Source organism: Camponotus floridanus, unplaced genomic scaffold, assembly GCF_003227725.1.
Source record: "Camponotus floridanus strain SB8 unplaced genomic scaffold, Cflo_v7.5 scaffold40, whole genome shotgun sequence".
NCBI lineage: Eukaryota > Metazoa > Arthropoda > Insecta > Hymenoptera > Formicidae > Camponotus > Camponotus floridanus.
This window is the reverse complement of record NW_020229548.1, coordinates 149,509-163,059: the sequence shown is the minus strand read 5'-3', so window position 1 is coordinate 163,059 and position 13,551 is coordinate 149,509. Positions and strand designations below refer to the sequence as shown.

The following is a 13,551-nucleotide window of genomic DNA, read 5'->3' as shown; positions in this document are numbered from 1 at the left end:
ATTCATTTTATTCGTGATCAATTATTTCTGAACAAACAATTTTCATTTATATAAACATATGATCGTGATATAACATTTTAACAAATTAATAATGGATATAACAATTATGTTCTGATGCATAAAATAATAAATATGAAAAATATACAACTATACACCACGTATAGGATTGTTATCACTATAATTATTTCAACAAAATTTTGATAAAATTGTAACAAAAAGAAGAAAATAATGCGATATTTACATAAGCATCTCGTGAATATTTTCTGGACGTCAGGACAATTTCATTAAAACAAAAACAAATTGTGAAAAACAGGAACGTATAAATATTACAAGTGTAATGAAATAAAGTAGAATGTAGAGCAAAGTTCACGAGATGCGATTTTGTACCTTTTCGCGGTTTAACGTTGATATCATCGGACGCTTTGACGAGAATGTTTTAATAGACAGCAAAGCGATATCACGAAATTTTTCCGGTACGTTTTACGATGATCATCCTTTTTTTTTGCGTGCAACTGTGATAACAATACTAGAAAAACTAGAAAGCACGATCTTCTATTTTTTTATCATACATATCAAATATATATATATATATATATATATATATATATATATATAAATATAACAAACAATAACAAAAAATAAAATAAATATTTCCGGAAAAAAATATTGTTATTTATAAAATAGATTACAGTGAAATTGAATACACCGACGTGTAACAATAATATTTGACATGAGAATTCGAGAATAAAGTAAAATTGTGAACAAATGAAATAAAGATATGGACTAAAATTTTCTTGATGAATCAATGAATTAAGAATACTAAGGGAATTTTACAGAAATTGATATAGTCAAGATAAAAGTAAAAAATATTATAATATTATAAATTATTTTTTTATTACCAAATATGCAATATTTTAATTAATCATAATCATATCAGTTGTAGATTTTGTAATTATGAATATTTTTATTAATTTCTACTTATGATTAAAAAAACTTATAGTTTTTATTATTTCAAAATTTTAAAATTTTTATCAAACAAGATAATATAAAGAGTACGAATAAAACCGTTACCTAAAATTTTCGTTACGGTTCCATGAAAAATAATTGATAAAAGTAATTTTTATAAGAGTAATATTAAAATTTTTATAACAATAAAAAGTAAATACTATCTCGGTCCATCTGGAAACTTTCATTTGTAATATAAGAGTCATAAATTTTATTTTAAGCCAAAAATGGAGTTCAATCTCAAGTTGAGAAAATTTTTGACAACAATTATCCGTTTTTTCTGTAAAACTTTAATGATAAAAAGAGAAAAGCGTATCTTCGAACATCAAAACTTAATCTTTTTATATCACAGCAAATCTTTTTTTGGTCACGAATAAATTTACTTTTATCATTTACGTTATGACTACTACGAACCATCATTAAAACGGTTCGCGCTCGCAGTTAGAGATCTTTTGGTGATAAAGTTTCGGTACATGATCAAACGATCTTGGTAACCGTTTCTCTGTAGCGGAGTTCTCTGTACATTGCTTATAAAATCGACTAATCGAGTTGACTGTAGTTATAAACGTGCACGCGTACATATAATCATGTTAGGTCGAAACAGCCAAATTTGTAGCTGGTGGTAGTCACTTGCTTCGTAAGTTTGCTAAGTTACGATCATTCCTCTGAACCATCTATTTCAACCATTTATATCCGCACCATCGCCTATACACGAAATATCTATAAAACGAATTTGTTTAATCCGCAAAAATTGATAGGATACTTAAATGAGAGTGATTGAATATCTAAATTTTGACACGTATTTTTTCTGAAATATTTTTTGTGCAATTTTATATAAATATTTTTCAATTTTTTAAATAATTTTGTATTTTTAATCTATTATTATTTTTAAAAAGAAAAAAGTAAGTTTTATATAAACAAAAATTGTGAATCAAACAAAAATTTACTTATGTATGTGCTTTATACATTTTGCTCTCATAAATTATTAATTATTGATATATTGTTTTCTATTATTTTCCTAATCGGACACAAAAAGATATGATTTTAAATTCATAACGCGATAATTTTTTGAATTTTATATGTCAATTATTTTTGTAGAAACAACGTTACATTTTATTAAAATATATCTGACGCTTTAATGAAAAATAGTATTTGTGAACTCTTGTAAAATTATACAATAATTTTCTCCAGAATGCGGTACAATATTTTGATTCATAATATAATTAAAGCAGATCGAAAGGAAATGTTATGACTTGCAACTTATTCTCCTAAACATAACTTCCTAGGAAATACTAAGGCTCCTTTTGTACTTCATATTTTCTATAGTAAACTATTATCGTTTGAGACAAAACTTTTCCTTGATAGTACAGAAACAATATCACATGATATCATAGATATGATAACAAGTTTCAGCTGACGCATGAATAATGACCCCTTAATTAACGACTACTGGAATTACACGCTTGTATGAATTTGTTTTATATCTAAATAATGCTGTAATATTCATTATCGCAACTCGCAACATATCAGAAAATTCCGTCATTGCTTAGCTTCTGTTTATTCACTGTGATGGCATTTTGCCTTTTTATATAATCATATATCTTATATATTTAATATATTTAAAGTAATTTATATAAAAATAACTTACAAAACGAATGTTGATATAAAAATTAGGAATCTTTTATTATTCATTTTTCTTTAATTTTATTCAATATAAGCAATTTTTTACTTAAAATGAATTTACTTTTATTTCTATACCAAAAAATATATTAAAAAAGAAATTTAATAGTCTATTTTTCACATCTAATATCCATGAGGTTTGTTTTCTTATGTAATTAATATCATCGTTAAAATAATCATAGATCAGTTTTCTTTTTAGAAAAATACGAGAACAATGTTTCTAAATATTGAAAATACAATTTGATATAACGAACTGATATAATGAACAGAGATGATAGCTGACAGCAGCAAATGTTGATCTCCTAACTGACGGCAAGCCGAGTTGCACGTTTGTATTAACAGGTTTCATAGCCAGTTTATACAGTTTATACTACTATTGTCATAATTAGCAACATATATATGTAAGAGGCGCACATTAGAAAGTTACGTCATTATTTTATTAGTTAACTAGTTACTAGAAATTATACGATTTTTTATTTCCTTGATATAAGATATATTAAGAGATTTACAATATTGTACAAGATAAACTAAACTATTTATAATATTACAGTATTACATAAAATATGTCAAGTATTTACAGTTTTACTTGACTGGAAATTTTTGGTCAATTTAGAATTATATTGTAATAAAATTTTAATTTTATTTCATTTCTCTCTTTTCTTCTTATGTAGAAATCTTTTATATAATTTGTTAATATTAAGTATCTTGTTAATTCTCTTTACTCTATAAAAACTTCCAAATTGCTTTTTTCCTATTAAAGATATAACCAGTTTGGGATTAAGTGAATAATGTATGTAATAATTGCACATTTGAGAATTTAATTGTCTAGAATTCTTTAATCTTCATGTTTATTACTAACAATAAGAGAGAATCTCTATTATTCTTATAAATTTCCATATAATTTATATGTAAAATAATTTACGTATATATAACATGCAGCAAAACACAAATATATGTAATATTATTATAGCATCAAATTAGTAAAACTCTTGAAATTGCGATTTGCTTATGAAAAAACGGTTTGATGATCTTAATTTACGCGATTCAAATATGGTTTGCAGTATCGTATGAGTTATTACTGTAATCAAATGAACATGTGCTCGTCCAATCAATGTAGATTCATGTCGCACTAATATATATTGATCTATTCTAATCAGAGCCTTTTTGAACTGCTATCGTTTCTCACAATTTATGTTGCAGATATACCATATATATATAAAATAAAAATGATCAATTAATTTAAAAATAACATTTTTGTACGCAAAATGTTATTTTTAAATTAATATTGATCATTTTTATTTCATCGTGTTTACAAGAATTTGGAATTATATCTTTAAATATAAACGTAAGAATTTTTTTTTATTATCTTGAAATTATATTATCTATCGTCTCTAAAGTTTGCAAATTACGTGCTATAATCGCATTTTATGTGTTAAAGGGCCTAATATTGGCTTAATGCGAACTCCTCAGTTGATATTTCAATCTCGTAATTATTCAATGATCTTCCGTAAGTTTTGCGAGATGCTAAGCGTGCGGATCTTGTTATATCAGCACGAGTGTAGCTTAAGTTCTTAACATGCTTCGAAACAATTTAAAGTTCAATAATTGACAGAAACATGTGCGTTTCATAACTGTATTAGCCTTCATTATTGTGCGCGACAGAACTTTGTGCAAAAATATATTTGATTACTCGGCCTCGTTACGCTAATGGGCTCCTTGTTATCCCTTTAACACAGTAGGTGCTCTCGGTATCGCAATTAGTATCAATCCTATCAACTTATTTATCTTGCTACTTTGAATTTGGGACCGAACGTGATTGCCTGTTTATACTTGCTTACTTTAGACGAGAGTATGTATTGTCCTCTCCTAAGGGTTGCTAAACAGATTTTATCATCAGTGAAAATACATAAATGTATTCTCGATAATATTAAGCGATAATTCTCTTTTTTTTACAAGAAAACAGAAATTGCACAATAATATAACATATCAAAGTGCATCGTGTATGGTTAACGCAAATATTAAATAAAAATAAAAGAAACAACAGATATTATTGTAAAAGAGCGCAAACTTTAAAGTAGTTGCTCTGATAATAATGAATAATAAAAATAGATTGATAAAAATCGGAGTATTCGTGAATGTAAATCTGTAATATTTTTTTTTCCTACCGCAATTTAAATAAAATCAAATATTGAAGTCACAAATATATTTTTTATTAAAGCTAACGTTTCATAAACATTCGTCGTAGACATAGTAATCTCTTTATTTTTCTCTTGCTATACATTTATTATGCAACTGCTAAGAGCATTATTTTGAATATTGAAAGTAATTAACGAGAAAGATATTTAAAAAATTTATAAATGAATTTATTATTATATTATAAATGTCCATTTAAAGTACAATATACATATGTGTATATACATATTATTAGTAATATAATACTATATCTTTTTTTATTGTAGATTATAAAACAATTTTTACATTTTTGTATAAAAAATTTTAACTTTATATGTATTATATATATATATATATATATATATATATATATATATTCTCTTATTTTAAATTATACTTGCTATTAATTTAATTTAATTAATGTTTATAAATTTAGTATATATATATATATATATATATATATATATATATATGTATATTTACAATATTTAATTATTATGCAGCAAAATTAATTAAGTCTCTATAAATGATTTTATAATAGATTGTAAATAATTTCTTTCTTTATTTCAATTTAGAATGATTATTTGTTGCAAATGATTGCTGCAAGTACAAAATACTGACATAAATATCGAGAGAGAAAAACACGAGTACGATAGATTAAAGGTCGTTGGATCTATTTAGATATTTAATATTAGTATGAACATTACTCTAACGCAAACATGAATTGTGTGCATATAGCAATTCTTTAATGAATGGATATCAGATAAATATGGAGGTAAATATAGAATACGAATTCAATGCAATGTGTATAACGATATATTAACATAAAAATATGGCAACGTTCAATTGATTTATGTGATATTAATATCATCTCAACGTTCATTTATATGATATTCAAATAATTTTGTATTGTTCTCGATATTGATTAAAAGTATTTGAAATGATTTATTTCCTTATTTTAAATCATTTTCGCGTAAATCGATTTTATAAACTTTTTATTCATGAATTCTCAATAGAAAAATGTCTTGCTGTCGAATGATGAATGAGTGCAATTTGTGATTGCTACCATCATGTAGTTGCATACACAACGAGGTTTAATATATAACTATAAATATTTTTCTAGTTATATATATATATATATATATATATTGTATATATGTATAATTAATATAAGATTGAACGTAGGTATAAAATATTCCGCATATTTATGCAGGTGGCATGTTATGTTGAACTCTATTTTCTTCAAATTGAACGTCTTGGTATTCGCCGGAAAATTGAATGCCTACAATAAGAAAGAAAACAACGTAATTTACGAATAACTTGGTTCGTGTCATATAATATTTATTTTCTCCTTTTGCTGCGAATATTTTATTGAATATTTCGACGAATAACTTGACTAAGGGGAAAGTAAGGGCAAAATATCGCTCTTTAATGCGTCTCAACGAATATTGATATAGTATATCGAAGATATAAATTTTTATTCGTAAATGTATGATATGCGGAGAGCGGAAAAAGGTATTCAATGCAGGAACAAAGGAATGGCGGATTTTATATTCAGAATCGTATCGCATATTACAAAGAAGTTTTTGCATTACAGTATTTCTTACAACACAGAGCATGTACTGTTCACTCGCTCGTTTGTTCTCTTTCTCTCTATTTCTCTTTTTCTCTCTTGGAAAGTTAGGTCGTTACAATGTTTAACATTGTCAAATACCCCTTTTTAATCGCCGTGCCGTGAATTAAAGGGGATAATTGTACTATACGATTGTTGAATTAAAGCCGTTCGGCATGCGACGATCGATTTCCCCAGTCTCGCATAATACTGAATGATTGAGACTCTCGTACATAATTATCATTGGATTAGCACATGTTAATTACATGCAATTGAAATATGTTATTTGTTTTATGAAACATAGATATCCATAGACATAGATATCCATAAATTGTTTTGATTCGTGTATCATATGTACAATTTTTTCTAATTGTAAATATTTATTGATTACTACTTTTTATTTGTTTCTATCTTTTTGTAGCATAGTAAAAGATGCATTATAGCAAATCATTTTTACACGGAAACGTTTCTGGAATATGGTATATTTTCAATTTCTCTTATGTTATATTTTCAATTATTTATTTACTTGATATTATTGATTGATTATTTAAAATGATAGTCGTTGCATCAAACATTACGAAAACAATTAGAAATATTGTAGATTTGAATTTTGTATTAGAAAGCAATGATTTAATAAGATCGCGCGAAAATAATGAATAGATTTGTGAACTGGAAATGAATTGCACAATTGCCTAATCGAAGCGATAGTATCGAGAACAGGAATGTTTACGAGCTGCAATGTGCGCAAGGCGTTAATTATTTCCAGCTACTTGGCTGATGCTATAGTTGATTGACGGGACCACAGACACTGAATTAGAGTTCCTGGCGGCCGTCGACCACCGCGTGCGGAAATTGAATTTCGATGACAAGCACGAAATATTAATGAACGATGTGCGCCACGTTACTCTACCGTTACATAATATCTATTCCAATCTTCGTGCAATGGTAGAAATTGGGCGCAATTGTGGAATAATTGTGCATAATGACTTCACGAAAATATTACCGATTCATTGAACCGGCGTATACGTTTGCGCGTTAAAACGCCAGAAGCATTTGTCACGATGAAAATTATAGATGTTATACTTGCATTTGTACTCTTACGCTCATATAAAGACATAATTGAAAAAAATGAGTAACGATAATAATGTCGATCCATATATATTTGAAGTATCATTCAATTTAAAGCTGCTTTTATTTATCATATTCCTATTAAAATATTAACAGCAAAATTAATTCATTGTAATTGAAGCTACTGTTAATTACTTTCATTAAAAATGAAATCAACGAATATTTTATATAAGTTTATTTCTTTTTATCTAAATAAATATCGAATAATTTGTAAATATTTATAAAGTTTATAAATATTTACAAAGGAAGTATTATAATTTTGGAAAAAATTTGCATTTTTTTAATGCTAATTGTATGTTGCTAGTTATAATTTATTAGTTATCATATTCCTTTATGTAAACAGTTGGAAAGGATTAAAAAAGGAAAGTTTGCAAATAATAATGAAATGTTATCAGATAATCAAGTATAATATATTTATTATGAGATCTGTAAACGTTTATACGTGTGAGATAAAACTTGGCTTGAATTCAAGTATAAAAAAATTACGCAGTCAATAATGTCTAATCTTGCACAGAATAATCGAAAAATTATCAAGAGAAAAGCGCAAAGCTAGAGCTGCAGAAAATTAACTGCTCTCAGATTCTGAAAGGGTATTCGAGAAGCGCAGCGATCGATCCACCCGTATATCGTTGTGGCATAATCGCATTTGTACGCTGTGCTTTGATACAAAATGTTGGTAAAATCCTCTTTCGAATGTCCGACGAATGGAACTATTATGTTCAGCTTTGCGGCTTCATTTCTGAAATATGTTTCGCGCCATCAAGATTTCTGAATTTATCGTTACAAATTCGTATCTAAATTCTTTCACTATTCTATTTATATGAACAAAGATATGTTTTATTTCTACTATTCTTTGTTACTCATTCGACAAACTCATAGAATGTCTAAATATATTTTATATTTTTATACTGTTAAAATATGTTTTGTTATAAAATTTATTCGAGAAACATACATTTTTTAATACATACTGTACATGTTTTTATATAAAGTATTTATCGTTTTAGTTTCAGTTTTAATGAAAGTAACTATCAATAGCTTCAATTGCAATGAAGAATTAATTTTACTTTCAATATTTTAATAGGAATGCGATAAATAATATTTGGACAGAATATATTTTATATATTTGTAAACATTTATAAATGTTTACAAATTATTCGATATTTATTTAGATAAAAAGAAATAAATTTATATAAAATATTCGTTGTTTTAATTTCACTTTTAATGAAAGTAATTAACAGTAGTTTCAGTTACAAAAATGAATTAATGAATTAATTTTGCTGTTAATATTTTAATAGGAATACGATAAATAATAACAAGAGAGAATATATTTTATAAACATTAAAATCGAACAAGCTTGTACAGGAAGATTGTATATATATATAGTGATTTCCATTTTCAATTTATGCAGCTATTTCATTGTTTCATATGGTAAACTCTTGAAGAACATGGCATATCTAAAGAAAGACGAAGAATTTCAAAAAAATGAATCTAATAAATTTCTAATCAATTCGATTCATTCTATTCTCTTTTGTAACTTAAGAATATTTAACTAAGAAATAACTAAGAATATTAAAATTTGTAACTTAAAGAATATTTTGAAAGAAAAATGATTATATCTTTCCAAACAAATCTACAAGATATATATAAAATATGAGAGAGCTGCTGCATACATTCTGTGGATTTGTATTTTAAAGAAAAAAAGTTTGAAGAAAAAAAGACTAAATATAATTTTAGTTTTAGTTTTTGTATAATAAATTTTCTATTTCGAATATTGTTGATCATATTTCGTGTGTGATTTAAAATTCTACACATACAAATAAATAGCTAAATATAAAATCCCATTCATATATGTATATATATAGACAAGAGAATATGCGATGCAATAATTTTTATTAAAAATATCTAGACAGGAAATAAATTTCATTTTTTGATTATATTTTAATTTGTTTATATATACACGGAATTTTGAATGCGTCATCGAATGTAAAATAATGCGTGTAGAATTCGAATCTTGGTGGAATTACAATACTGAGAGTGGCAAAAGCGGTTGTTTCTCTCGTTGAGAACCAAAGTTGTGCAAGGATTGAATTTCAAGGAACGGTAGAGAATCTACTTTGTTGTAGAGAATAGTTGGAAAACTTCATCCTGTAATAGAAGAGAGTTGGTCTAATTTCGCAAAAAAGATTAGCGAAGAACTAATAATCAGATTATTCATTTTAAAATGTGTTTTTTCTATATTCCTTCTCTAGTTTCCATACAATGATTTATTTCCCGACCGTTATGTAACAAATAATTATTTCCAAATTTCCAAATTTCTTAAATTTGTACATTGTTATTTACTGAATATATCAATGATTTCTTTTATATTCTGAAACAATAATTGAATAAAATTTAATTTTCTTTTTTGTACTATAGAAAAACTAATTTAGCTTAAATTGTATTGTTATCGCAGATAATTATGTGATATCGATAAATATCGATTTTATTTTAATAAAATATTTATAAAATATTATTTTAATAAAAGATAATTGGAAATATGTTATATCTCTTTTTAGATACATAAAAACGAAGAATCAGCTAGAACATAATACACAATATATAATTCATACAATACAATCTTACAAGGCAGCCGGTAATTGGATATACGAAGATACGATTGTCCGTATATGTGTATAAGTCCTGCTCACAATGCGTCTGGCTTCGATTTTCAATAGCTGCTTTTGACAAGCACTTGCGTCTCAATGCAATATTTTCTATATAAACGCACGATATGATAAATAGCTTTACTATTACGATCTAAATCTTATATTGTATCATATAAGTACCATTCAAAGTCTCTTAAAGAGATGTATAGATGATTATTGATTCTAAATTATGTAAAAAAAAATCTGGCATACACATAATAACAATGCAATATAAGAGTTGATACGAAATTTCATAAAATATTCATATGTGACAACTTATGACATAAAACACTAATACATAGAGGAGTTTACGAGCTTAATGAAATTTGTATAGTAGCGATTTTATCATGTTGACAATACGCAACGTTGGTTATTATACATTTAATAGCGTACATAACAAACTCGGTTTGATTCGCAGTTGAAAATGTTATTATAATGGTCGGTTATATAATTGGCAAGTGGATACACGTGTATACTAATATCGCGCGCGTTGGATCTCGTTATTCCGCGCATTCGTTAAAATAATAGCGAATCGATAAAGTATGATCCTTTCAAAAACGAGTTGAAATTACGCTATTTACGAGGTAACGCGCAAACATGCATAATTATATTCGGTTCGTACGCTTGTGTGGTTCTCTCTGATTTCTCCGAGTAAAGTGTTAATAAAAATTGGCGGCAGAGTCAAGTGTACTGCAAAGAAAGAAATGAAAGGGGTTTGTCGGTGAAGAGACCGGCAAGAAGGTCCAGCAGCTTTTCCCTTGCAGCCTAATTATATAAAATCGTAATTCAACCCACCGTGAGACTGAGATTCCACGAAAATTCCGCACACCCGGAGGGTCGATTCTTCCTTTATAGGTGAAATAACGTGGCAGTAATTCACGGAATAAAACGCAAGGATAAACGCGACGCTATCCGAAAGCGTATTTTGCGTATCTGCGTAATTATAGATTGCAATAATAAATTGCAATAATACCATATTATGCGGATTTTAATGATATTAAATTATATTAATTTTATTAAGCTCTGCATCTATTGACATACGAAATCGCGATGATGTTCATTTGAGTAAATAACATGTATAATTGATATTACTTTATTACGTAATTTACTTTATTTGCTTAAATGAATACATGTATTTTATTCATCCCGGAATTGCTGTATACACGTAATTTTGCGAATAATTATTTCCGAATAAATGAAAAAGCGTTTCCGGCAGATAATTGATCGATGTATCAACGTATTTAATAATCGAGAAATTAATGTACGAGATGCTTTCCTCAATTTCGTTCACGCGATAAAGAATAATAATGAATAGCTTTGAATCTCTCATAAATGGACATGACAACTTATCAATAATTCGAGAACATTATTACTTTTCGAAGAATAATATTGAGAAAATAAATGTCTCCGACTTAATCTTATTATTCGATTGCGCTGCGTAATTTAAAATATTAGCAAATTGGTGATAACATGGATTTTTGAGGATCGATAATTTGCGAGAGGGCCGCTGATTGAAATTTGTTTATACATCGCTTACTCTGGCAAACGCATCGCATTGATTGTGAAAGATTTATCGATTGCTGTGCGTCTATAACGAATCAAAAAATCAAGTTTTACGTGTTGAGCGGTTTCGATTTTTGTTTGTGATGCAATCAGAGCCGATAACGAGTTAACTTTTAAATGGCAGATTTAACGTTTTAATTTGCTCGCATTCGATCGCTCGTTACTCTCGAAACGCTAAATGACAAGTACCGCACGGTAACATCTGCGACAGCTTTAAAGGTATTTGCTTTTATTTATATTTATTCTATATTATTTGTTAATGATAGATATGTATTATGAAGAATTTTGAATTAATTTTTTCTGCATATAATGTGATGCAATATTTTTATATTTATGCAATCTGTTAATGTTCGACATAAAATCTTATAACTTGAGACATGAAATAAACTTCAGTTAACATAAGTTCTCCTTATAATTATATATATATTTATTTATTTACATGGTTTCAAAACTCAATTTATCAAATTCTTAAATCACACTGATTACAGTGTGATTACATTACACTAATTTATACATTACATTCAAATTCAACTAAAGTAAATTTGAATTCAAGCTTTTAGTTAGCTATTAAATTCTTGGCGAAGCAATATTGACTACAAACTCCTTGAATTTTAACATAACAATTGCGGCTATACATTTAAAATACCTATATAGAATTACGTCGAGGTTAATTAAATGGCCACAACGTGGATAAATTACGTAGACTAGCAAAAAGAGAAAATGGTGACAGAACGGTAATATAGAGATACGATGGCGGAAAACTGCGGAAAAAGATGCAGACGAGCGTGACGTTATTAACGGCAGCGGCTTACGAACGTAAAGCGTAAGATGTCTCTCGGCGCTTGCACTGTCCACCGGGTACCTTGGAGGCATTTATCTCACAGCAAGAAGCTGCGAGAGACCGCAGCGCAGATTTTTGTTGTTAATTTAAATTAAGTTTGCCATTCTTCTCTCTTTCCCCCTCTATCTCTTTCTCTCTCTCTCTCCCTCTTTCTCTCGCATTTATAAAATAATTATCAGTTATATTATATAAAAATTTTAATATTTCGCTTATAAAATCAATATCAATTGCACATACTGGACACATAGAACGCTAAAAGAAGGAGAGGAGAGAGAAGAACATCTTTTCCAAATCTTAAAGTAATCACATCACAATAGATTACCGCAAATTATCATTTTTTTTTCAACATTTGAATACATTTTTCTAAAAATATAATTTTTTTGTACTTTTTTGTACTTAAGGAATTTGAAAAATGCGACAATCGGAGAATAATCCTCTTGAAATTTCGCTCAAATTCACTAAGGGAGCGCGAAAGCGGACAAAGTGAAAGCGTCAAATAATGTCGGGGACAGCCGGAACGGTAATTCGAAAACGCGGGCAGATGGTGAAAGAGCGGGCGTGTTACTTGATTTAATATTATTTTCATTTCGCGAAATGAAACTTTTGACATAGCGTACCATTTTTTTCCACGCATCCCTGGATATCACTGTACTCGCTCGCATTGTTCCTGCGTTTCACACGTCGGCAAGGACCGTCGCCGCAACGATTTCTCATGCGGTTAACGTTCGAAACATTCTACCTTCCTTCTCCGCCACTATTCATTTACATTTTACATGCTGAAAAGTTGAGGCAACGTAGCGCATGCCAGATGGAACTTAAGCCCGCGCACTGGTATCCTATTTATATTAAAACACCGAACATATATA

The 13,551-nt window shown here is 27.8% G+C and overlaps 1 long non-coding RNA gene across 1 annotated transcript in view; it reads left to right on the top strand.

Annotated features, from left to right (window-relative positions):
- Positions 1 to 13,551, top strand: part of LOC105256731 — a 93,144-nt gene that overhangs the window by 2,295 nt on the left and 77,298 nt on the right. The window lies entirely within an intron of this gene.